General features: G+C 46.2%; 1 protein-coding gene across 11 annotated transcripts in view; it reads right to left on the reverse strand.

The window, feature by feature from the left end:
- GULP1 (GULP PTB domain containing engulfment adaptor 1) overlaps nucleotides 1–26,913 on the reverse strand; it is a 1,494,945-nt gene that overhangs the window by 987,169 nt on the left and 480,863 nt on the right. Inside the window, exon 1 of one of the 11 annotated variants that reach the window (XM_073558201.1) lies at nucleotides 13,173–13,232. The exons of the other annotated variants lie outside the window; for them this stretch is intronic. The gene's annotated coding sequence lies outside the window, so the exon portion shown is untranslated. Of the gene's footprint in view, nucleotides 1–13,172; nucleotides 13,233–26,913 lie in introns of those variants that run through there. 11 annotated transcript variants of the gene reach the window in all.

The raw sequence follows: 26,913 nt of genomic DNA on the forward strand, positions 1-26,913 counted from the left end.
TTTTGGATCTGAATATTCGCCATCCCAAGAAGAACTGGCCCAAGCAGAGCATGAGGTGAGGATTTTGCTGCCTTTGTGTAAGTATAGCTGCCTCTACAAATGGGTAATAATTTGTGTTCTTTTACAGACCTCAGCATCGGAACCGGCAAGTGAGGCGGAACAGCGGGAGCAACCTAGCCAAGTCACGGCGAGGAGGCGCAATGTAAGTATCCAATCTTTGAAGGTCCCTTTTTTTTAACTTTTTTTTCTATTCCTTTTTTTCTGTCCTGTTTCTCATCTTCTATATCTTTCTTCTTTTCTGTTTTCTTTTTTTCTATTTGATTCTCATCAATTTCCAAGATTATAATTTTTCTTTTCTAGGTTCCACAACGGGATGAAGACATCTATCTCGACAACGAGCACCTTATCCACCTTGTCCAGGACCGTGTCCCATTGTGGGACAGACGTGACCAGCAGTACAAGGACATTGTTGTGACCCGGCAGCTCTGGAATGAGATGGCCGCAGCGTTGATGGAGGGCTGGGACAGCGCCTCTGCAGCTTCAAAAAAGGCATTTAGTAAGTATTTCCCTGCTGTTTGATGCCACATTGACTCTTGTTCCTGAGGATACTGTTGTGTTTTCTGATAGATATATTCTATCAGGGAACATAACAGCGTCCTCAGGATCAACAGTGACTGCTTTGTGTTTTTTACTGCTGTATTGATCATTCCTTGAACCTTGTTCATGAGGATACTGCTGTGTTCTTGATAGATATATTCTATCAGGAAACATATCAGTGTCCTCAGGAACAACAGTGAATGCATTGTGTATTGTAATGCTGTATTGATCATGCTTTAACTCTTGCTGCTGTTGATACTGGTGTGTTTCTTGCAAGATATATTCTTGTATGAAACATACCAGTGACCTCAGGATCAACAGTTACTGCATTGTATATTGAATTATTTTGTGATGCCGCATTGAATGTTTGCCAAGTTCACTCGTGTGTGTGATGAAACAGATGTTGCCATCAGTGCATTGTATAACATTTTTTCTTTGTTTTTTCAACAGTGAACAAAGTCCGCACACGATGGCGCTCGATGAAGGACCGCTTCAACACTGATGTTCATGCTGAGGGACAGGCTCGCAGTGGTTCAGCGGCAAGGACCAGAACAAAGTACCGCTATCATCGCAAGTTGGCATTCCTAAGACTGGTCCTTGCCACCAGAGCGTGTTTATTTTTTTTGTTTTTTTTAATAACCTGGGCTTTTCTACTCCATAGCTGATGCTTCTTGTAAATGCATGATAGTAATGTTTTACTTTTCTTTCCACAACACCTGGAGCAGCACCCTGCAACCTGTCCCTGGAGCAGTCCTTCATCGATCAACCTCGGACCCATTCCAGCCATCCAACAGCCAGGAAGCAACTTGCAGGTCAGCAACACGGACAGCTGGTGACCAGGAAGCTGGTCAATCAGGTTTTCACCTGTCCCAGGTCTCTGCCACTGGTAATGCGGGCACTACCCGCCAGTGGCAGAGGGCCTCGGACAGGCCTGTCTTGCCTGAGTTCATGCACTTGAGCGAGGCCTTTCATGCCAGCCTCAAGTCGCTGTCAGACAGAGTGGAAAGTGTTTTTTCACTCATGGAACGCGGTTTACCCACATGGAACACCGCTTACACTCTGTCGACCAGCGCCTTGACCGGCTGAAGGCCGACCTCAACAGACTGGCGCACCATTTCTTTAGTAAAATTGAACAGGGCATGGCGGAACACCTTAGTCCTAATCAACAACTGAATGTGTTACAGGCCTGCAACACTGCTTTCTTACAGGCTATGCAGCAGAATCAGTACGTGCAGCACTCAGTGGTGTCATTTCCACCTGTGACACCACTGACTCGCTTCACCAGAGTATCGACTTCTGCTGCATACCACTGCACAGCCACCTGCATTCCTAGCCAAGCCGTACAACAATACACCACACCAATGCCGAGTGCTGCTGGACACTCCACCCCCACCACCACCATGGCAAACGCTGCTCCTGTCTGGACCACCACTACCGCCACTGTTCCACCATCTTGGAGCACCGCCACCGCACAACCAGCTTGGGCCACCACCACCTATTCTCCTGGTCAGAGCACCGACACAACATCTCTGTCTAGGAGCACCGCCACCACTCAGCATCAGTATGGGAGCACCGCCATGACTCCTCATCATTCCAGGAGCACCGCCACCACTCCTCATCATAGGAGCACCACCACCACTTTGCCTCCTAGGAGCACTGCCACCACTCATCAAAGGAGCACCGCCACCACTTCACCTCCTAGGAGCACCGCCACCACTACTCATCATAGGAGCACCGCCAACACTTCACCTCCTAGGAGCAACGCCACCGCTCCTCATCATAGGAGCACCACCACCACTTCGCCTCCTAGGAGCACCCCCACCACTTCTCCTACTAGGAGCACTGCCACCACTTCTCCTCGTAGGAGCACCGCCACCACTTCTCCCACAAGAAGCACCAAGAACACTTCTCTTTCTGGGAGCACCAACACCACATATTCTCCTTCAAGGAGCACTGCCACAGCCACCACCGAGCAGCAGAGGGGTGACCCATATTCTCATCATGGACACGGTCCACCATTTCCAGGCGGTCAAGCAATGTAAGGCGGTCACACGGTGGTAGTCGGTACAGGCAGGTGACTCATGCCCCAAAGATGAACAAGAAACAAAAGACTTTGTACCTCCCCCTCTCCTTCTAATGTTTCTCAACCTGCCTCCATTTCCATCACTGAGCTTCCTTCCCCCACTACTTTAGTCGCCCCTTCACCTAGAACCCCTTCCTCAACTTCCAGCCATTCCTCGTCTCTCCACACCCCCAAAGTATCCCACTCTTCCCCAAACATCCTTCAAAATAAAATCTATTTATTTATTTATTTATTTTTAAAAAAATAAATGTGCAATTCTGCTTTCACAAAATACTGTTTCATTAATGTGTCTTTCACTGCTGACACACACTGCGCCATACACACACTGCGCCGTACACTTTGCGTTTTTGCCACCACATAGCTCCATTACTGACACATGTTTCTTGTGTCAGTCTTGGAAATATGTGTAGTCAAAAACACAAATCTATATGACTTGAATTTTCCCCATCAGTCTCTTCAGTCAGCTAATATTACACAGACTGAATAGAGGATGGTGTTGAGTGCGAGGCATATCTATTTTTACCTTGCCAGGGATCATCAAAAGTTCATTGACTATGGTGTGTTTTTACCATCATCATTTAACTTTTTGTGATACAAGGCAAGGTGATTCTAGATATACCTTATAATTAACTACTTCCTCTATTCAGTGTGTGTTGAGAAACTGAGGAGATGATGAGTAAAATACACGCCATATGTACAATACCCTGCCCTTGAATCATAACTATGACACCTGGGCAGGTAAATACACGAGTTTTAACCTGCAGCGTTGCTTCAGTCTGCATATATTTCAGCGATGCTGCAGTTTACCTCTTATGTGTATTCTCCTGCCCATGTGTGATAACCTTAAGTCCGGATGCATTACTTTTGTCATCCTCACTTCAGCATGACACCAGGCCTGGGTACTGTGTTAGTTGTATAAACTTTATTATGTCTACGTTCAAACTGAAGCCACAATGATGATACTACAAATAATATTTATAGTTACAGTGTTAGGTGTCATAAATAGTGAGGGATCCTGCTGCATTCCCAAATCACTATTGTTAGCATCAGGCCAGGTGACATAAAAATTATTTGTATTATCTCCACCTTCGCAGGAAATTGAGCTCAAAGTGTAGAGATGATAAAGATCATACAACTTGTGTGTATGTATAGTCACCTGGCCAGGAGTACTAGTAAATTCATGATGCACAAAACACAGCATCATTAATTCACTGGTACACCTGGCCATTTGATTATTGTATTGAAGTGTAAAAAGAGTGCACTCGGTACAGGTATCAACCCAGGTTTTTTATTAACATACGCACAAAAGAAAACTTTGTTACACCATTTGATCTTGCCATTCCACCTGCTCCACATCTGAGTTGAAGTAGGCCGTAAATTGGTCCCTCATTTGGCCAACTTCAATGGATTACCTGAGAGGGTGCTGAGTAAATTCAGGCAATGGGTTAGGAGCTGCATCATCTAGTTCAAAGTTCGGGTGCTCTCTAGCCATCACAAAATTATGTAGAACCACACAGGCCTTCACCACCTCATCCACTGTTTCCAGTTTCAGATTAATGGCTGTGCTGAGAATGAGCCATCTGGAGACAAGTATACCAAAGCCACACTCAACAGTTCTTCTGGCCCTGGTCAGCCTGTAATTAAAAATTCTTTTGGTGTGGTCCAAGTCCTGGCTGGAGTAGGGCTTGAGCAGGTTTTGGCACATCTGGAATGCCTCATCCCCAACCATTACAAAGGGCTGTGGTGGACCTTCGGTGTTGGGAAGAGGCCGTGGCATGGGAAAATTTAACTGGTTGCCATACAACCTCCGGCCCATGTCAGAGTTCTTAAATGCCTGGGAGTCATTCCCACGGCCAAATGCGCCAATGTCAACTGCAACAAACACAGTCTGCATCCGAAATGGCCATGAGTACTGTAGAACAGTACTTTTTATAGTTATAGTACTCAGAGCCTGTTCTTTTGGTTTTATAATACGGATGTGTTTCCCATCAACGGCACCCAAACAGTTTGGAAAATTGCAGACTGTCCAGAATCTTTCAGCAATTTCAAACCACTTTTCCACGGTGGGCAGGGGCATAAATTCGGGACAGAGAACGTCCCACAAAGTCCGGCAGGTGTCCGCAACTATTCCAGACAAGGTTGATATTCCAATCCGGTACTGGAAGTGCAGTGAAGAGAGGCTCTCGCCAGTAGCCAGAAATCTGTGAAACCGAGAAGCAACAAAAATTAATATTTGTGTATATGGATTTTTACAACAACAAAAAATACAATTTAAAGCAAGAAAAAAAATGTCATACAAATATATATGCAGCCTTTTCTTTACTCCATGGCATAAAAAAAAAATACTGCAGCCTTTGGTTAACTACATGGCAGAACAATAATTCTGCCAGCTTTGGAATAGTACATGTGAAAACAAAGAAAATTATGCAGGCATTGTTTTTGCAATACTACGTACCGTAATGTGACCAGGAGCTGCTCCTCGGGAGGAATCGCAAGACGGAGCTGTGTGTCCTGTCTCCGGATGGCATCTTGGACATGACCAAGCAAATACTTGAAGCTTTGTTTGTCACATCCGTGTGTAATCAGTAAATTTATCCGGGTTTGCTTGGAGCTAGCTGTAGAGGGTGTGGTACGCTCCACGGCTCTCCCGGAGTTCAATAATCGGATGTATCCACAAACGCCGCTGCTATCGTCTTCGCTGTCTCTCTCTCTCCCTTTGTTGATGGCAAGCAACTGCATAAGCCTGAGCCATCCTGATGTCCAGATCCAAGTTGAAGTGAAAACACTTCCAGCGCAGATCCATATTGTCAAGAGAAAATTCAAGCAAATGTGAAGAATTCAGCTGTAAACTGGGTCTACATAAAGAATTCCCATAACACAAGCCCACTGCTGTCCCATTGGTGGTGTCTGTTGTAAGAATTTTTCAAGGATTTTCCTCCTTTGATTGTGACACCATGTGACACCATGCGCATAAAAAATGCAAACGTGTGGAAAAACGCATACAAATGTAGCATTTTTGTCGTAATGCCCACGATGATGCGACGAAAAATTGCAGCGTTTACAAGCGTTTGTAAGCGTTTTTTGCATGCGTATCATGTGCGCTCGAAACGCTGCACAAAAAGGCGCAAGTGTGAAACTAGCCTAAGAGATAAGGTATAGACAGGTGCCAAACAAAATTAATTTGTCTAAAACTATTTGCTATACACAGAAAATGAGGTCCATGACACCAAACAATGCAAGTGAACCATTTAGTATTATGTAGCAATATCTGGAATCTAGAGGCCCACCGAAGCATGAGCAGAAAAACAAGTTTAGGGATGTAATGCTTCTTGTTATCCCAGATAACCCTCCTAATGAGTCTCTGCCTGTATGAACAATCTTGCTGTTGGATGCAGAAAAAAAGTATTTCAGTAGGGTGCAAGATTTAATAAAACTAATGCACACAGGAGTCAAATAGGAATTACGGATGCCTTCCATATCCAGAAGCAAAAATGAATCCTAACAAAGGACTGCCCTATTCTCTCTTCTCACTACTCCTCCGCTTCACCCCTCTGCAAATCTCTTCACTGGCTCCCATTGCCTCAGCGTATCCAGTTCTAATTACTAATAATGACCTACAAAGCCATCTATAACCTGTCTCCCCCTTATGTCTCTGAACTAATCTCCCTATACCTTCCCTCACGTAATCTCCGATCCTCCCAAGACCTCCTTCTCTCCTCCACACTTATTCGCTCCTCACCTAATTGCCTCCAAGACTTCTCATGATCATCCCCCATCATCTGGAATTCTGTGCCCCAACACGTCCGACTATCAACCATTTTCAGATCCTTCAGATGGAACCTGAAAATGCACATCTTCAGGAAAGCTTACAGCCTGCAATGATATCGCTGCCTCCTCACCACTACCGGAGTTACCGCCTCACCAACACTAGAGCTGCTGCAGCCCCCCAACCTACTGTCTCCTTCCCCACCATCCTGTAGAAGGTAAGCCCACAAGGGCAGGGTCCTCTCCCCTCTGTATCAGTCTGTGATTGATAGCTTGTTTCCTGAAAGTGATATCTGAAATTTGTATGTAACCCCTTCTCATGTACAGCACCATGGAACCAATGGTGCTATATAAATAAATAATTATAATAATAATAATAATAATAATAATAATATAAGTTTTCCCCATTTATGCAATATCTGGATTAGATGGGATTTATTATTTCTTGTATCTGGTAAAAATTCCATAACAAAAGTTGTATATGAAATATAGAAAGGAAACGTTTTGATATTTTGCTAACACTTGTGTATACATTTCTAACCCCAACTAGGGAAAGGGTCCTATTTGCACAAGAGATGCAAGATTTAACAACAAAAAAATGCTTGGATAGTCGTAAATAAGAATAATACAAATCTTATATATTCAGATACACAGATAAATGAAATCTTCTCACAGCATCAAAATGTCATGTTTGAAACATATGTTTCTAAATTTAGTCTGGTCCGACTCTTTTGTAGTCCTGATTGCCAGATGTCGCTATGTAGTTACAGTGATTCCTAACAACACATGTATATAATAGTTCACAACTTTAAACAAAAAAATAACTTGTGCTCTACTCTGAACACATTGCCTGAGTAATCAAAACTACCCAATACTCTGGAGTACACTGCTCAAGAAAGCAGACACTTAAAGGGAACCTGTCAGCAAGATTTTGCTAAGTAACCTACAGACACTTTCAGATTAGCAGTGTTAAACTGTATAAAATGACACCTGGGGTGAAGAAATCTGTCTTGTGGTTCTTGTGTAATCAGTGTTAGAAGTTTTCAGCTAATGAGATTCTCGTGCTCCTGGGCAGGGCTGTAGGCAGAGTCTTATTTTCCTGCTCTAAATCAGAGAAACCAAGGAGAGTCTAACATCCTCTATAATCCAGATAAATGGAAAAAACGTGGATATCATCCGCGCTGCTGAAACAATAACGATCTAAGCAAATAAATCATGAGCGATGGTTATTTATTTCTCATTTCTTAATGCGTTTCGAAGTCAGAGCGAAGTCAGACCTCACTCCTCCTGTAACTATTGAACTATGTGCTAATTTGTATTGTTTTTATTGTCTGTACATGTCCCCACTTAATTGTAAAGTGTTGTGGAGTTTGTTGTCGCTATATCAATAAAATTATTATTATTAACTGTGGTCACACTTGCTCACTTACTCTTCATTCGTAGAAACACTTTGGGATCTTCATTATCAGGATCAGTGGGGGTCCTACCACTGAGCCCCCCAGCAATTATCCCATAGAGAGGTTTATATGTTTTTTAACCTCAAAGGTTATAAAGAGGTGATCACTTTACTTTCTTTTCCACAAATATATTGGTGACATGATTTTTGGACACTTATCAGTATATAGGCATTACAGGTTCTCCTCCTGCACTTGTTAGAGCCGCTTTTGTCACACTTCACCTGTCCACAAAATGGCTGCTGATGGAGGAGCATGCTACCAGTCCTGTTCATCAGCCTCCTCCAATTGTGAAACAGCTTTCCTGTGTTAAAAGGGTTGTCCACTACTTTTTAGTAACCCCCCGAATATATCCCCCTGGGGCCCCTAATGAATTTTGCAAATACCTTATGTTGCCATTAAAGCCTCTGAGCGGTGCTATGCCATCCCCCCCAGGCTGCAGCCGCCGCTAATATCCACTGATGTCATGTCAATTTCCTGACTCTGGAAATTGACGTGACATCATCAGCAGGCATGTGTATAACATAGCATGGCACTACTACAGGGTTCAAAAGTAGTTACCCAAACCAAAGTAAATAGTGAAAATAACTTGGCACTCAACTTTAAATGTCCTTAATCAGACGACAAATTTTTATTAATGCAGTCTGTACAACGTTTCGGCCTATATGGCCTTCCTCAGTCCAACTGCTTAAAAATTGGTGGATAGGTAATGAAGCTGTATATCAGCTCCTAGTATAAATTCTGTGGCATGGAGTATAGAAAGCGTGTCGGCTCTCTGTATTAGGACAGTTTCTAAATAAACCAATATGATCCATGAGATAAGATGGTGGATAAGTGTGTACCTACACGTCATAGGGAGATAATTACCTGTGAATAGGCTCTGCATCAGGCCCCTGCAAATGCTAGGTTGGTGCGCTAACGTATATAAGGCCCCTGGAATTCATTGGTGATTCGTGGGTATGGGCGGTGGAAGCCGCGTCCTGCTTGCCCATACCCACCAATCACCAATGAATTATACAGAGCCTATTCACAGGTAATTATCTCCCTATGACATGTAGATACACACTTATCCACCATCTTATCTCATGGATCATATTGGTTTATTTAGAAACCGTCCTAAAGGTACTGTCACACTTAGCGATGTACCAGCGATCCCGACCAGCGATATGACGCGGTCAGGATCGCTGGTACATCGCTAAGTGGTCGCTAGTGAGCTGCCACATAGGCAGATCTCACTAGCGACATCGCTGGGGATGGGGGTCGCTACTTACCTGTCACACCAGGCGATCCTGCGTCCTCCCGCCCGCCTCCACGCGTTGCTTGTCGTCACAGCAAGAAGCGCCGCAGGAAGCTGATGATGAGAAACAGTCCAGCCTGTTCTCGCGCGATCAACGATAACCAGCGGGGGAGCGGGTTGTAGGTAAGTATCACACATAGCGATATCGCTAGCAATATCGCTATAACGTCACAAGTTATAGCGATATTGCTAGCGATATCTCTTAGTGTGACATGCCCTTTATACAGAGAGCCCACACACTTTCTATACTCCATACCACAGAATTTATACTAAGAGCTGATACAAAGCTTCTTTACCTATCCACCAATTTTTAAGTAGTCGGACTGAGGAAGGCCATATAGGCCGAAACGTTGTACAGACTGCATTAATAAAAATTTGTCATCTGATTAAAGACATCTAAAGTTGAGTGGCAAGATATTTTCACTATCATCGGCAGGCATGACCCAGCCTCCACAAACTGCTGTCACTCATCAAGAGTGACTGGGCTGTGGGCTGGGCTGCACCGCATGTCACAGCCCCGTCACTCTGCAGCATCTGCCTCCTCTCAAATCAAGAGTGACGGGGCTTTACAGAGGGGTCTGTGGGCTGTCTGCGGGCTGTGCGGGGGTCTGCGGGCTGTGCCAGCTGTCTGTGGGTCTGTGTGGGGGAGCTACCGGCTGTGCGGGCTCTCTGCGCATCTGTGCGGGGGGGCTGCGGGCTGTGCGGGCTGTTTGTGGGTCTGTGCGGGGGTGTGGCTGGCTCTGTGGGTCTTAGGCGGGCTGCCGGCTGTGTGGGCTGTCTGGGGGGTCTGTGTGGGGGGGGCTGCCAGCTGTGCCGGCTGTCTGCAGGTCTGTGAGGGTGGGTTGCGGGCTGTGCGGGGGGTCTGCAGGCTATGCGGGGCTGTATGTGTGTGTGTGCGTGTGTGTCTGCATGCAGGCATCATCCGATGGGACTACAAGTCCCATCGGGCTATGCCTGCTACACTGACAGTGAGTGACACATTAGCCAATGATGGTAAAGTAGTAGTCCTATCATCCGGCTAATGTATTGAATGTAAAAAAAAAACCATATAGAACATACAACATATAACATACAGAACATGCATATAACATACAACACATAACATAGAGTACATACTTACCAATCACCTAATTCCCCGATGCTCTCATCTCCTTTAATAAAAATAAAAATAATAAACCAACCTATACTTACCTTTTCAATGTAGTCCAGTTAATAACAAGGGTCCCATGACAATCTCCCATGGAGAGCAGCCGCATCAGCTGATGCGACCACTCTTCAGGAGCTCCCGAGATGACAGGCTGTGTATCCCTCCACTGCTGGGAAATAAGTCCCATAACCCGAACCCTAATTCGCATGCAGCATTGCTGTAAAGTGAGACCCTGAACTCAGGTAGCCTCTGTCATTGTCTCCTGTCAGTTCATCACTGGGAGGCCCTATAGAGCAGTGACATCACCTGATGTCACTGTTCTATATGGGAAATCGTCATGGGACACTCATAATTAATTGGACTGCATTGGAAAGGGAGTATACGGTTGGTTTATTTTTTACTTTTTATTATAGGAGACGGAGGGCGTCGCTAGGATTTGGGCGTGCAATAAAAATATGAAAAACCATGTTGTGTTTTATTTCATTAAAATACTTTATTCTTATGTGCGCTTTTTTTTACCCTTTATTAATATAAGATTAATAATGGATAAGGCATCTTATTGACGCCTCTCCATTATTAACCGGGCTTAATGTCACCTTACAATAGCAAGATGACATTAACCCCTTATTAACCCATTTCCCACCGCTACATGGTAGTGGGAAGAGAGGGGCTAGCTGCCAGAATTGGCGCATCTTATAGATGCACCATTTCTGGGGCAGCTGCGGGCTGGTATTTGTAGCCAGGGGGGCCAATATCCATGGCCCCTATCTAGGCTATGAATATCAGCCTACAGCTGTCTGCAAAGCCTTGATGGCTAGAAAATAATAGAGGACCCCACTTCATTTTTTTCTGCGGTCCCCATATTTGAATAGCCAGTAAAGGCTATGCAGACAGCTGCGGGCTGATATTCATAGCCTGGGAAGGGGCCATAGGTATTACCCCCTTCCCAGGCTACAAATATTAGCCCCCGGCTTTCCCCTTCTGGTGCAGGAAATTGTGCGGGAGCCCACACCATTTTTTTTTCAGTTTTTTGTTTTTTAATGAAACATTGTTCATTAATAAACATGGATATGGATATATCTTTGGATATAGCTATGGAAATATCTATAGATATATCTATGGATAAAGAAAAAGAGAAGGCCCCGCAATGGCTGGGTGCCTCAGCTAGCAGAGTGACTGTCTATATCACTGCCAAAAAGTAAGTCCCGATGTGCTCATGATGCTTGCAGTGTGTTACAATAAGATACTTCAGATGGAAGCTAGAGGAGGGAGGGGTTTGGGTGTGTTTTGGAGTGGGTGTGCTAGGTGCTGGCTTACAGGCCAGTGCAATGCATCTTGGAACTTGTAGTATTAGAGCACAGTAAGTCAGGAGAAAGGAAGTTGTCGATTAACCCCATGAGAGCTGGAGCCAGCACTGAGGATGTGCTGTGAGAGGATGATAAAAGGTAATTTTGCTAAAATAAACACAGTGGATGTTCTGAGTGGGACACAATAGCAAGATTTAATAAAAAAAAGTTATAGTACTGGACAACCCCTTTAAGTATTTTTCATTTCTGGACTCCTGATGGATTTGTCTGGCCACATGTTCCTCTATGGTTATGGAGAGCCGTGAGGAGAGCTACACTAACAAGTGCGGGAGGAGAACCCATAATAGATCTATATTAGTGAGTGTTACACACGTAGGCCAACCCCTTTATATTGCTGCTGTAGCACAACTAAAGAGTCAGCTCCAGAGGAGTAGCAAAGAGCACCTTGGGACAAATCAGTCCCCATTTTTAAAAGAAACAATCAGTCAACAAAATAAAAGATATTACATGCTGTGTGGTTAACAGACATGGACATCAAAGCAGTGAGTGAAAGTAATGGATCAAATAAAGAAGGAAATCACTGGTCACAAGGTATGAACAGAACACTAGATCATCAGGTTACAGGGAGCTCAGCACTGTGCCACCAGGACAACATATAAGACAGAGTCACCCCATATTGTCAGCAGATATACTGCTAAATAGCAGGAAAGTGGGCTAAGTTCCTCGACTCCTGCAGGTATAGCACACATAGGGGGGCTAGCACACATAGGGGGGCTGGCACCCAGAGGACCTGCTCGGCTCTGCATTTCATGCAGAAGGCTGTGGGTTTGCTCTATTTTGTGCGCTAAGCAATTTTATAAAAACATAAATGTAAAAATGAAATACTTTAGTTTCCCAATCTTTCTAATGCTCTTTCTAAGTATCCGGGGCATTTCTATGCGATTTTGTTCCACTCAGGTAGTGTGAAGAGATAAAAAGGTGCCCATAACTCAGCACCTACAAAGACATTGGTAAATGCTCGACTGCTTGTTCTGCTCTCATTGTGAACTCTCTGATATTCTGCTCCATCCCATGAATAGCATTATTGTCATGAATAACATTTAGAGTTTAGCAAATCGCACGTCTGAACAACATGAGCCAAATCTCTGCTTATCGCCACCATTCCCATTCCAGAGACCTTTATGCTAATCACATTGACGTCCCCATTAAGAGGGAAGAAATATTTCAGTTCACTAAGAGACATAACACAAACTGTAGTGTCTGAGTCTAACACACAAATCCCCTTCTTACACCGAGCGATGAGTTTCCAGATCCTCCGTGGAAAATGATTTTGTCATGCTGCCATGTTCAGAAACCCAGATCACTGAAACCTGTGATCCTGACAACAACCATAGGTTAATGGGAGACAAAGAGACGCTGCTGGGACCTGTGAAGGCCACATATACAGAGACTTCAAGTTACAAACACAATTCATTCCAAAAGCCTAAAAGAAAACGAGACAAAACAGCGACCACTTACTTACTAGACAAAAGGCCAGGAATCTGAGACGGGAAGTGTTGCTGCGAGTTCTAATGCTTTGCAGATGCTCGCTAGACACAGCTACAGGCTCTGAGCAGAACTTTTATTGGTAGAGACTTCCACATACTTGGTAACATTAGAAGTTGTATTTATTCATTTACTGTGGTCGGGATATGGCCGCATTTTCAAATGCTTCATAGCTCATTAACAAAAAGAAAGGGAGCCCAAATATTTCTGCATTAAGTATGGATTAATATTGCAATCCACTTGGCAAAACACAGCAGCAGAAAACTGCAATGAATAATAGACTGTTATGATGGCAGCTTATAGTGTAACCTTGTTTCCAGGACACATATTGTAAAATTAGCGCTTAGCCCCAGGGGAACACCATGCTTATATAGGTGAATGTACCATAAATCTATGTACACATGTTAAGTAGTTGGTGCAGAAATTTCTGCACCATTTCTGCATCTCTTCGCATGGAAAATTCGGCATAAAATATTTATGCTTTCACATATTTTTGATACTTTTTTTTTACATGTGTTTTTGTTGCAGATTTTTCCCCACCTATTAGTATGGGTGAAATCTGCAGCAAAAATGCTGAAAGAACAATGATAATAATTATTATCTATTATTATAGTGCCATTTATTCCATGGCGCTTTACATGTGAGGAGGGGTATACATAATAAAAACAAGTACAGTAATCTTAAACGATACAAGTCACGACTAGTACAGGAGGAGAGAAGACCCTGCCCACGAGGGCTCACAATCTACAAGAGATGGGTGAGGATTCAGTAGGCGAGGGTAGAGCTGGTCGTGCAGTAGTTTGGTCAGAAAAGGTGGGTCTTCAGGTTCCTTTTGAAAGTTTCCATGGTAGGATAGAGTCTGACATGCTGGGGTAGAGAGTTCCAGAGTAGGGAGAATGCACGGGAGAAATCTTGTATGTGATTGTGGGAAGAGGAGATAAGAGGGTAGTAGAGATGGAGATCTTGTGAGGATCAGAGGTTGCGTGAGGGTAAGTTCCGGGAGACAAGAAACTTTCCCACGCTAATCAGTTCATCTCCGGTCAGTCAGAGCACCTGCGCAGACATGATTTCATTCATTCTGCAGTGGTTTACAGCGGGGCCGGTAGCATTAGCACTGGTCCCTGTTGTAAACTAGTTAACCCCTTCTGATGGATTGCAGCAGAGGACCTGACTGAACGGCAGAGAGGTATGGATATTGTTGTTTTTTATTTTATTTTATTTTTTTACAGAACAAGGGCTTTTATTGGATTTACAGCATAGTAAATTTTGTCAAAAACTTGGTGTCATTATTTCATTAAAAGAATTAGTAATTAATGTGTGTGTCTTTTTTAACCCTTTACTACTATAGGATTAATAATTGATAGGTGTCTTATTGACACTTCTCCATTAGTCTGCAGTGTGTATCCTATAAGTGTGTATCTTACAAGTGTGATATGATTAGTGTTGAGCGATACCGTTCGATACCCAAAAATATCGTATCAGATGGTATCGCCCAATACGAAAAAAATATCGGGTATCGCCGATTCCGATACCGGAAGTCCCATTCAAGTCAATGGGACTTCCGGTATCGGAATTTAAAAAAGCCCTTTATTTCCTTGTTGGCTAATTCTACATAATTGAAAACAAATAAGAATCATGTAGAATGTATTGTGGGAGGTGGAGGAGACATTAAAGGCATAGTGGTTTATTCAAATCACATGGCATAGCATTAATTCCAATTTTTTTTTTCAAGACGTTCGGAGTTAAAAAGATATTGACTATGTTAACCTTTTTTATATTTTGTCAGATATGTATGTTTCACAACTTCCATGCTCTTCACCTTCTTTTGTACTTCTCCCACACTTTCTCCTTCATGATCCGCAGCAGTAGCATTTTTTTCATCAACTTTTTCTTCACCTTAATCATCTTCTTCTTCCCATTAATTTTTTTTTTCCATTCTTCATATTCATCTTATTCAGCTATTATTAATTTTCATATGCTATTTCTTCATCTTCTTCCTATTCTTCTTTTTCTTCATTTTCTTATGGTGACAGGCATTCCTGTAGTACTTATCTATAAAAGTTATAAGATTACACCTTACGTTCTGCCTGTCACAAAAGATTTACAACAGAATTTGTCCGCGTTCAGTTTGGCCTGCAGCAGCAGGCATTTTCCAGGGGCACCACGAGGAGGAACGGACTCACCCCCATTTACTGCTTAGTCTTCTTATGCTTATAATTTTGATTTCTTCTATGCTGATTTTTAGTCTTATGCTTAATGTTCTTCTGCTTTCTGTTCTTGTGCTTTTGCTTCTTCTGCTTCTTGTTCTTCTGTCTTTTGTTCTGTATCTTGGTGGTTGTCTTCATGTTCTTTGTCCTCTTGGTCTTATTATTTAGGGTCATATTTCTGGTCTTCTTTGGTGTGGTCTTCAGGGTCGTCGTCATCAGGGTCGTCGTCATGGAGATCAATAAGGATTACCAAAGACAATTTCAAAAAGCTTGATCTTGGAAATGTAGCAGAAGGTACAAGAAGGCTGAGAAACTGGCGAGAACCAGCTGACAGTACTGGAACCCGTAGTGGCAGCAGAAGGAACAATAGCCAATGGCACTACTGAGGAACAGCTGACGGTGCTGGACCCCGGTTACTATGCAGGAGGTACCTGTGCTAGAAACCACTACCAAGGACCAGCTGACATTGCTGGACCTCGGATACCGAGATGGAGGCACCTAGGCCAAAGGCTCTGGCGAGAACCAGCAGACAGTGCTGGAACCCGGATGGGTAGCAGAAGGAACAAGAGCCAATGGCACTACCGAGGACCAACTGATGGTGCTGGACCACGGTTACTAAGCAGAAGGTACCTGTGCTAAAAAGCACTACCAAGGACCAGCTGATGGTGCTGGACCTCGGATACCAAGATGGAGGCACCTAGGCCAAAGGCTCTGGCGAGAACCAGCAGACAGTGCTGGAACCTGGATGGGTAGCAGAAGGAACAAGAGCCAATGGCACTACCGGGGACCAACTGATGGTGATGGACCACGGTTACTAAGCAGAAGGTACCTGTGCTAAAAAGCACTACCAAGGACCAGCTGACGGTGCTGGACTTCGGATACCGAGATGGAGGCACCTAGGCCAAAGGCTCTAGCGAGAACCAGCTGACAGTGCTGGCACCCGGATGGGTAGCAGAGGAACAAGAGCCAATGGTACTACCGAGGACCAACTGACGGTGCTGGACCACGGTTACTAAGCAGAAGGTACCTGTGCTAAAAAGCACTACCAAGGACCAGCTGAAGGTGCTGGACCTCGGATACCGAGATGGAGGCACCTAGGCCAAAGGCTCTGGCGAGAACCAGCTGACAATGCTGGAACCTGGGTGGGTAGCAGAAGGTACCCATCCAAAGCAAAGTAGCCAGGCCACAAGCCGGCCGCAGTTACCGAAACCCACAGTCCTACAGGGGGTCCTTGTCCCATTGGCACTATGGATCCAGCCTTCAGTGCCAGTTCCTGCAGCCCACATAGGAGTCACCTAAACTGCAGGCACCGTAGAGTCAGCTAACCCAGCCGCAAGACGACAGGACAACGGATTGGTGGCATAGTGACTTTGACACTACCCGGAAACAGCTGGCGTGCTGGAACCAGGCTGGGCAACAGGGAGTACCCGTGCCAAAGACACTGCCGAGAACCAGCTGATGGTGCTGGAACCCAGATGGGTAGCAAAAGCTACAAGAGCCAATGGCACTACCGAGGAACAGCTGACGTTGCTGGACCACGGTTACTAAGCAGAAGGTACCTGTGCTAAAAAGCACTACCAAGGACCAGCTGATGGTGCTGGACCTTGGATACCGAGATGGAGGCACCTAGGCCAAAGGCTCTGGCGAGAACCAGCTGACAGTGCTGGAACCCGGGTGGGTAGCAGAAGGTACCCATCCAAAGCAAAGTATCCAGGCCGCAAGCCGGCTGCAGTTACCGAACCCACAGTCCTACAGGGGGTCCATGTCCCATTGGCACTACGGATCCAGCCTTCAGTGCCAGTTCCCACAGCCCACATAGGAGTCACCTAAACTGCAGGCACCGTAGAGTCGGCTAACCCGGCCGCAAGACGACAGGACAACGGATTGGTGGCATAGTGACCTTGAAACTACCCGGAAACAGCTGGCGTGCTGGAACCAGGCTGGGCAACAGGGAGTACCCGTGCCAAAGACACTGCCGAGCACCAACTGGCGTTGTTGGAACCCAGGGACAATCATGGTGAAGGCCGAGGCCTACTTGGTGGTAGTTTTAGATTGCTTGTAGGCTACAACAGACTGTCAACGTGCTCCAGTTAGGCATCTGTCTCCACTCTGTTTCCAGGATTTCACGTGACCACCAACACCGCCAGTTTATGCGTACAGTAGCCGTCTGCCCAATCCACACGTGTTCCTGTGTTACTGGGGTTCTGTAATGTCAGCAGATCCACTGATGTGTGTCTGCCACTGTCTCCTGCTCTGTCCACATTCCCACCGCTTGCAGTGGGAAGGTGGACAGCGCAGGAGACAGTGTCGGACACACATTGGGGGATCTGCACACGTAACAGAACACCAGGAACACAGGAACAAGTGTGAACTGTGCGGACGGCAACTGTGAGCAGGGACTGGCGGTGCTGGAGGTCAGGGGAAATACTAGAGACAGAGTGGAGCCAGAGGCCAAATCAGAGAATGTTTAAATCTGAAGTAGTTACAATTTGGAGGCAGCAGCACTTTGCCCTCCACACAGCTGGGGATCAGCTGACGTTACCGAACCCCACTTACAAATGAACGAGTGTTTGTTTCTGTGTGGACAGCACTTCCGAGCAACAACTGACGATGTTGGAGCCCAGGGATAGTCATTTTGTAGGCTGAGGCCTACTTGGAGGCAGTTTAAGATAAGACGTTGTTTGAATTTGGAGGCAGCAGGAGAGTTTGCCGTACACACAGCAGGGGATCAGCTGACGTTACCGAACCCCACTTACACATGAGCGAGTGTTTTGTCTGTGCGGACAGCACTTCTGAGCACCAACTGGAGGTGTCGGAGCCCAGGGAAAATCAGGTAGTAGGCCGAGGCCTACTTGGAGCCAGGTGTAAATCTGAGGTTGTTTGACTGTGGAGAGAGCAGGACACTTTGCCATACACACAGCAGGGGATCAGCTGACGTTACCGAACCCCACTTACACATGAGCGAGTGTTTTGTCTGTGTGGACAGCACTTCTGAGCACCAACTGGCGTTGTCGGAGCCCAGGGAAAATCAGGTAGTAGGCCGAGGCCTACTTGGTGGCAGTTTTCGATTGTTTCTAGACTACTACTAACTGTCAGCGTACTCCAATTAGGCCTCTGTCTTCACTCTGTTTCGAGTATTTCCTCTGGCTTCCAACCACGCCAGTTGCTGCTCTGAAAGGCCGTCTGTACAACCCACACTTGTTCTTGTGTTACTGGGGTTCTGTAACAGCAGCTTCTCCCTAGAGGTGAGTCAGGCAATGTCTCCTGCTCTGTCCACTTTTCCACTACAAGTAGTGGGAATGTAGACAAAGCAGGAGACATTGCCGGACTCACCTCTGGAGATGAGCAGATGTTACAGGACCCAGGTAACACAGGAATAAGTGTGGATTGTGCAGACGGCACTTGAGAGCAGAAACAGGCGGTGTTGTAGGCCGGAGGAAATACTCAAAACAGAGTGGAGACAGAGGGCAAATCAGAGAACATATTAAATCAGAGGTAGTCAGAAGTTGTAGGCAGCAGGAGAGTTTGCCGTACACACAGCAGGGGATCAGCTGACGTTACCGAACCCCACTTACACATGAGCGAGTGGTTTGTCTGTGCGGACAGCATTTCTGAGCACCAACTGGAGGTGTCGGAGCCCAGGGAAAATCAGGAAGTAGGCCGAGGCCTACTTGGAGCCAGGTGTAAATCTGAGGTTGTTTGACTGTGGAGGGAGCAGGACACTTTGCCATACACACAGCAGGGGATCAGCTGACGTTACCGAACCCCACTTACACATGAGCGAGTGTTTTGTCTGTGTGGACAGCACTTCTGAGCACCAACTGGCGGTGTCGGAGCCCAGGGAAAATCAGGTAGTAGGCCGAGGCCTACTTGGTGGCAGTTTTCGATTGTTTCTAGACTGCTACTAACTGTCAACGTACTCCAATTAGGCCTCTGTCTTCACTATGTTTCGAGTATTTCCTCTGGCTTCCAACCACGCCAGTTGCTGCTCTGAAATGCCGTCTGCACAACCCACACTTGTTCCTGTGTTACTGGGGTTCTGTAACAGCAGCTTCTCCCTAGAGGTGAGTCAGGCAATGTCTCCTGCTCTGTCCACTTTTCCACTACAAGTAGTGGGAATGTAGACAAAGCAGGAGACATTGCCGGACTCACCTCTGGAGATGAGCAGATGTTACAGGACCCAGGTAACACAGGAACAAGTGTGGATTGTGCAGACGGCACTTGAGAGCAGAAACAGGCGGTGTTGTAGGCCGGATGAAATACTCAAAACAGAGTGGAGACAGAGGGCAAATCAGAGAACTTTTTTAATCAGAGGTAGTCAGAAGTTGTAGGCAGCAGGAGAGTTTGCCGTACACACAGCAGGGGATCAGCTGACGTTACCGAACCCCACTTACACATGAGCGAGTGTTTTGTCTGTGTGGACAACACTTCTGAGCAACAACGGGCGTTGCTGTAGCCCAGGAAATAAAGTTCAGGTCATAGAAACATGAGCACAACAGGAAACCTGGATCCTGTTGCCAGCCAATTATTTATTCTGGAAGAGGACTGGCAAATTCAGGTGAGATCCAGGCCTTGTTCATTTTCAGAAAAGTAAGCCGGTCAACATTATCGGCAGATAGTCGCGTGCGACGGTCTGTTACCACACCACCTGCAGCACTAAAGACACGTTCCGATAATACACTGGCAGCAGGGCAAGCCAGCACCTCCAATGCATACTGGCTAAGCTCTGGCCATGTATCCAGCTTAGAGACCCAATACTTGAACGGGGAAGAGCCGTCTGGGAGTACACTAACAGGGCAAGACAAGTAGTCTGCCACCATCTGACGGAAACGTTGCCTCCTGCTGACTGGAGCCGTCTGTGATGGTGTAGCCGTTTGTGGCGGTCCCACAAAACTTTTCCACATTTGGGCCATACTGGCCATGCCTTGTCCTGCGGCACTGCCTCTGCTACCTCTTTGTGCAGAGCTTCCTCCACTGCCTCTACCCACATGGCTGCTTTGAAAAGCACTACCAGCAACACTTGCGGGGGGAATGGAGAACATGATGGCCTCCACAAGTGTTTCTTGGTACTCCCGCATTTTTCGCTCCCGGTTCAACTGTGGTATGAGGCTTTGTATGTTGTCCCGGTAGCGAGGATCTAGGCGGGTGTACACCCAATAATCAGCTGTGTGGAGAATGTTGGCGATGCGGCGGTCATTTAACAAGCACTGCAGCATGAAATCAACCATGTGCTGCAGACTGCCAACTGGACCGGAAGCGCTGTCCCCAGCTTGAGGCAACATCTCAGCCTGCTCAGCATCACCCCACCCTCGCTGTACACACTGACTACTAGAGCCTTCTGTACCTCCCTCCTCTGGAGAGATGTGTTCCTCCTCCTCCATTGACTCCTCGTCATCCTCCTCACTAAGTGTCCCCTGCCTGGGCCTTTGTGTGGAGGCACGTTGCGCAGACTTGCCAGAAGCAGATGGCATTTCTGACTCCTCATCCTCGACCTCTTCAAAAACCTCCTCACTTAGTGCTTGTAAGGTTTTTTGAAGCAGACAGATAAGGGGGACAGTCATGCTGACTAGTGCATCATCTGCACTGACCATCTGTGTGGAGTCATCAAAGGCACGCAAAACTTGGCAGATGTCCCTCATAGCGGCCCACTCATTGGTCGTGAAGTGTGTCCGGCGCACAGTGCGACTTGTTTGCGCCTGATGCAGCTGGTACTCCATTACTGCTGCCTGCTGCTCACACAACCGCTCCAACATATGTAACGTTGAATTTCACCTGGTGAGGAGGTCACATATGATGCGATGTTCTGGCAGGCAGAATCGGCGTTGCAGAGATGCAATGCGCGATCTTGCCATGCTGGAACGCTGCAAGTGAGCACACTCTAGGCGAACCTTGTGCAGCAGTGCATCAAGATCCGGATAGTCCCTCAGAAAGCTCTGCACGACCAAACTGAGCACGTGTGCCAGACATGGTATGTGAGTGAGGTTGCCTAGGCCCAGAGCTGCCACTAGATTTCGGCCATTGTCACTCACTACCAAACCTGGCTGGAGATTCGCTGGCACAAACCACACATTGCTCTCCTGCTTGATGGCATTCCAGAGCTCCTGTGCTGTGTGGCTCCGATTCCCCAAAGAAATTAATTTAAGGACGGCCTGTTGACGTTTGGCCACACCTGTGCTCATATCTGGCCTAACAGGCTCATGCAGTGCTGATTCCGAGGAACTAGAGTAGGAGGAGGACTCAATATGTACAGACTGTATTCCTGCAATCCTTGGAGTTGGCAGAATACGTACAGAGCCACTCTCCAGATCTGTACCCGGCTCCACAAAATTGACCCAATGGGCAGTGAGGGAAAGGTATCGTCCCTGTCCATGGCTACTGGTCCACGCATCGGTGGTCAGGTGGACCTTGCTACTGACGGCGTTTAGTAGCGCATTTTTAATTTTTACCTCCACATGCTTTTGCAGGGCAGGGACGGCTTGCCTGCTGAAATAAAAGCGGCTGGGCACATTGTATTGTGGAACTGCCAATGACATCAAGTTCCGGAAGGTGTCAGTCTCCACCAGCCTGAATGACAGCATCTCAAGGGCCAGTAGTTTGGCAATGCCGGCATTCAGAGCCAGTGCTCGGGGATGGTTTGCCGAGTATGGCCGCATTTTCTCCCATGCCTGTGCTACCGTTTGCTGGTGAGTGGCCTGGGAGTGTGCTGATGACTGAGAACGTGGTTCAGTGGGTGGAATTTCACTGGGTCTCTGGACAACAGTGGCAGTGGTTCTTCCATGGCGTTCCAGTGAGGAAGCCGAACCAGCTGTATGTGAGCTGGAGGAAGAGGCCCCAACACGAGCTGAAGAGGTGATAGGTGCTGCTGAAGGTTGGCCTACATCTTCAGTGTGTCTGTGTAACTCCACCTCGTGCTTGGTACGCACATGTTTCCACATATTTGTGGTATTGAGGTTGCTCACATTTTTCCCTCGTTTAACTTTCTGATGACACAGCTTGCATTTGACAAAGCAAATGTCATCTGCAACTGTGTCAAAAAAAGACCACTCACTGCAAGTCCTAGGAGCGCCCGTTTTCTGTTTTGGAAGAGGATTGCTCCTCACGGGTGCCAAAGTGGAGGCTACAGGCAACCAAGTCTGCCCCCGCCCTCTCCCTCCTCTTTTGGCCGTTCGGGGAATCTCTTCCGCAGAGCTGCTCCCACCACCTTCCTGTGGCTGACGCCATGATGGGTCAAGGACCTCATCATCTCCACTCCCCTCTTCAAGCACCGGCTGGTCCTGGGTTGTCTCGCCAGCACCGTACGCACCAGAAATTGGCAACTGAGTCCCATCATCATTAGATGAGCACTGAGGTGTGCTGACAATAGGCACTGGCCCACCCGCCTCTTCAGATTCAGAGGGACAAAGCAGTTGCGCATCACTGCATACTCCCTCTTCTTCACGCTCTAGAATGCTGCTTGGCTGGCCACCTCTTTCCAACCCAACAGATTCTGAGAACCGAAGTAAAGATTGAGATGGCTCCTGTCCAGGGCTCTCAGACTGCCTGGGCAATTTGGCAGGTGGTGAAGAGACAGATGGTTGCTCTTCAGTGCTCTGGCCCTGGGAGGATGCGGAAGTCATTGAAGTGGATGCGTTAGCTGCCATCCATCCGACAACGGCTTCAATTTGTTCGTCACGCAGCAGTGGGGTACGGCAAGGTCCTACAAAGCTGCGCATGAAGGACTGTTGCCTGGTAAAAGTGGGGGATACCGGGTCACTGGTGACTGCAGCAGACACCGAATCCCCAGCGTCCTCTCCCTGCTGAATCCCCCCGTCCTCTCCCTGCTGAAAACCACGGCCACGACCACGTGCCTTACTCCCTGCCTTCTTCATCTTGGTAGACTGATAAAGATAGGCAGAAAAGTAAAAAAGGGGTGGCTTAGTGTTCTTATTCCTGAACACCTGCTAACCAGTATAAGAAACACTAGTTTGGCTAAGAGTGTGTGTACTACACTTTAATATGATCTAATGTGGCCTACACAACTGTAAAGTGGAGTGTTTGGTGAACTTTATTTCTTTTTTTTTTGGGGGGGGAAAAAGAAAAGGATGTGACCAAAGTTTGAAAGCTATAGTATCATAAACTTTTTGGAGCGATTACAATGCAGGAAGCTAACCTACAATGCAATTGATGAGGCTCCAAAAAATAGGGTGATACTAGTCTGGCTGGCCCTGAAGGGCACAAGCCAGAAAAATGCTCCTCTAGCTAATCCTATATAGTGTTTGCAACCAACCAATGACAATGGATGCGGATGGAAGCACACTAATATAGGAGCAAAAATCTGGCTAAATTTGCTGCAAAAAAAGGACAATGTATGAGGCAGTGACGCACGCTGAGCGGACTACAACCAGCGGTGGCTGTAGAACACACTGCAACGTGAGCTGCATTCACACACAGAGAGACCTATCAGACAGCCAAAAACAGTGCAGAGAAATGGGCTATAGCACTGAAAGGCTGCTGAAAGGCTCCGCTGTCCACTCCTTTAGTGTTTGCAACCAACGTATATGGATACGTATGGAAGCACACTATACAGGAGAAAAAAAAAGCAGCAATAAAAGAAAAATGTGTATGAGGCAGAGACTCACGCTGGGCGGCCTACAAGCAGACGTGCCTGCAGGACACACTACACAGCGTGGGTCTGCACTCACACAGCCCTTGCAGACAGCTATTAAAACAGCGCTGCTGGGCTACAAAAATGCTACAGTGGTGGATTATGTAGCCTGGGTAGAGCAATAGATATGTTTGATGATCGCTATTTCTAACTGTCCCTCACAGTCTTCAACAGCAGCCTGTCCCTAACTGAATTCACAGCAGAGTGAACCCGAAATGGCGGCTGCTGCGGTTATTATAGTGCATCATGACATCATTTCAGCAGCCAATCACAGCCATGCCAGTAGTTAACATGCCTACATGCCTAACAGGATGTGCCCACACTTCTGAGGATCCCCATTGGCTGAATCAAATCGAGCGGGCTCCTAGCATTATGGGAACTTCCGATTCCGGTATTCGATATGAAAAAAGTATCGGAACTAAGTATCGGAATTCCGATACAGCTAATATCGGCCGATACCCGATACTTGCGGTATCGGAATGCTCAACACTAGATATGATATGAATTAATCCAGAATGATGCATACAGACTGTGCGCTGCCATCTGCCACCATTGCACTCTAACCAGAATGTCTATTTATCTGTTCTTCCTACAGGTACCTCACTCAGCTTTCCACACAGACTTCTTATCTCTGCTCCAAGTATTCACTTGGTATGTCACTCAGCTTTCCACACAGACTTCTTACCTCTGCTCCTAGTGTTCACTCGGTACGTCACTCATCTTTCCACACAGACTTCTTACCTCTGCTACTAGTATTCACTCAGTACATCACTCAGCTTTCCACACAGACTTCTTACCACTGCTCCTAGTATTCACTCGGTACGTCACTCAGCTTCCCACAAAGACTTCTTACGTCTGCTCCTAGTATTCACTCGGTACATCACTCAGCTTTCCACACAAATTTCTTACCTCTGCTCCTAGTATTCACTCATTATGTCACTCAGCTATCCACACAGACTTCTTACCACTGCTCCTACTATTCACTCGGTACGTCACTCAGCTTTCCACACAGGTTTCTTACCTCTGCTCCTAGTATTCACTCGGTTCGTCACCCAGCTTTCCACACAGACTTTTTACCTCTGCTCCTAGTATTCACTCGGGACGTCACTCAGATTTCCACACACACTTCTTACCTCTGCTCCTAGTATTCACTCGGTATGTCTTTCAACTAATCCCCTGCTTTACCCCCATGTTATTTATGACCTTGTTTACTTTGGCTTGATCATATGCATCTGGTCCACTCTTAATTGTCTGACCAAGATGAGCACAGACCACTCCTCTCTGCTTCACACCTGAATGCACTTTGTAGCACATATCTTGCATAGCACAAGTCTGCCAAGACTTTAGTCTGCAGTGTGTATCCTATAAGTGTGTATCTTGCAAGTGTGAGATTATATGAATTAATCCAGAATTGTACCAAAAGGGAAATAAAGGTAACTGGATAGTCACTGTAAACAATGTTTCGGTGTGTTTTCACTCTGACCCCTATGATCCTTCACTTTCTGCTAACCCCCCTAATTCCTACAAGAACTATTCATCTCTTCTTCAATCCTCCCCATGCATCTCACCTCTTCCTCAAATCTGTTCCTCAACATACATTCCTCTGTCTTCAAACACAGACATCCCCCTCATGCCCTCTCCTGCTCCCACCTGCTAACACTCTCTCTGCTCCTCCTCATTGCTGGTGATATATCTCCAAATCCTGGTCCTCCTCATCATATTCCCACAGCCATTTCTACCTCCCATCCACACTCAATCACAACTTTCCATAACCTCTCCAGCCTCATACCTGTTGTGAGTTCATTTTTCCCTTCACCATTGAGGTCTGATGAACTCCCTCCTCTGGTGAAGGAAGGTAGTGAGACTGATTACCAAACACCTGGGCAGCTAGATGATAACTGGGTGGCTGGAATTGAGGACTGGATATAAGGCTGCCGACGCCCTCCTTCCTGGCTGGTGATTTTCCTGCTGGATTCTTGGAGACCAGTCTGATTCCTGCGTCTCAAAGCTAAGTTTTTCTGCTCTGCTTTGTACTCTTCAGTTTTGTTTTTGTTTTGCCTTGTTTTTTGGGAGTTCTGCCATCCCCGGCCGGGGGTGAGCTGAATTGCATTTTTGTCTCTGATCTGTTGATCTTTTGCTCTGTCTTCAGAATATACCTGAGTGCTGATATAGTCTTTTGAAGCCTAGCGACTTCAGGGCCTGTTTTTCCTATCAGTCGGTTGGCTCATTTTGATAGGGTTTTTGCGGATGGCAGACAGCAGCTTTCCTATCCTGTCCTATGTAGTTAGCTTGAGCCCCATCATTTGCTCAACCTATCTTTCTATCTGTGTTAGTGTTTTCATCTTGCTTCACCGTCATTATATGTTGGGGGCTGCCTATTGCTTTGGGGTCTGCTCTGGGGCAGTTTAGTTTTTCCCCTTTCTGTCTTTAGGCTATGTAGCTCTCCGGCTGTGATCGAGGGGTCTAGGGCACTAGCTAAGTCCAGAAAACCAGAGAAGTTGGCAGCTATCGGATTGCAGACCCCTGAACCTATCAACAACAACTAGCAGTAGCCGTGGGGGGTTCCTATGTTTCATATACTTATTGCCCTTGTATCCACCATGTAAACGTTATTTTTTATGGTAATATACTTTTTGTCTATTGTGTGCTGGACTCTTTTCCCCATTTTAAAAAAAAATAATGTAATAAAGCAATTTTAAAAAATCTCCATTTGTTTGGATTTTTTGCTTTGATTTATTCACTTTTTCTGAGAACGTTTATATTGTGCTATGTGAATATTCTATATGATCTATTTTAATGAGTGGATTGTGCACTAAAGTTGTTGGTATACCCAGATAACTGTTACATAAGTCTGGGATGAGGGGAAA

The sequence above is a fragment of the Dendrobates tinctorius genome, unplaced genomic scaffold, assembly GCF_039654945.1.
Source record: "Dendrobates tinctorius isolate UK_male_01 unplaced genomic scaffold, ASM3965494v1 ptg000254l, whole genome shotgun sequence".
In the NCBI taxonomy this organism is placed as follows: Eukaryota; Metazoa; Chordata; class Amphibia; order Anura; family Dendrobatidae; genus Dendrobates; species Dendrobates tinctorius.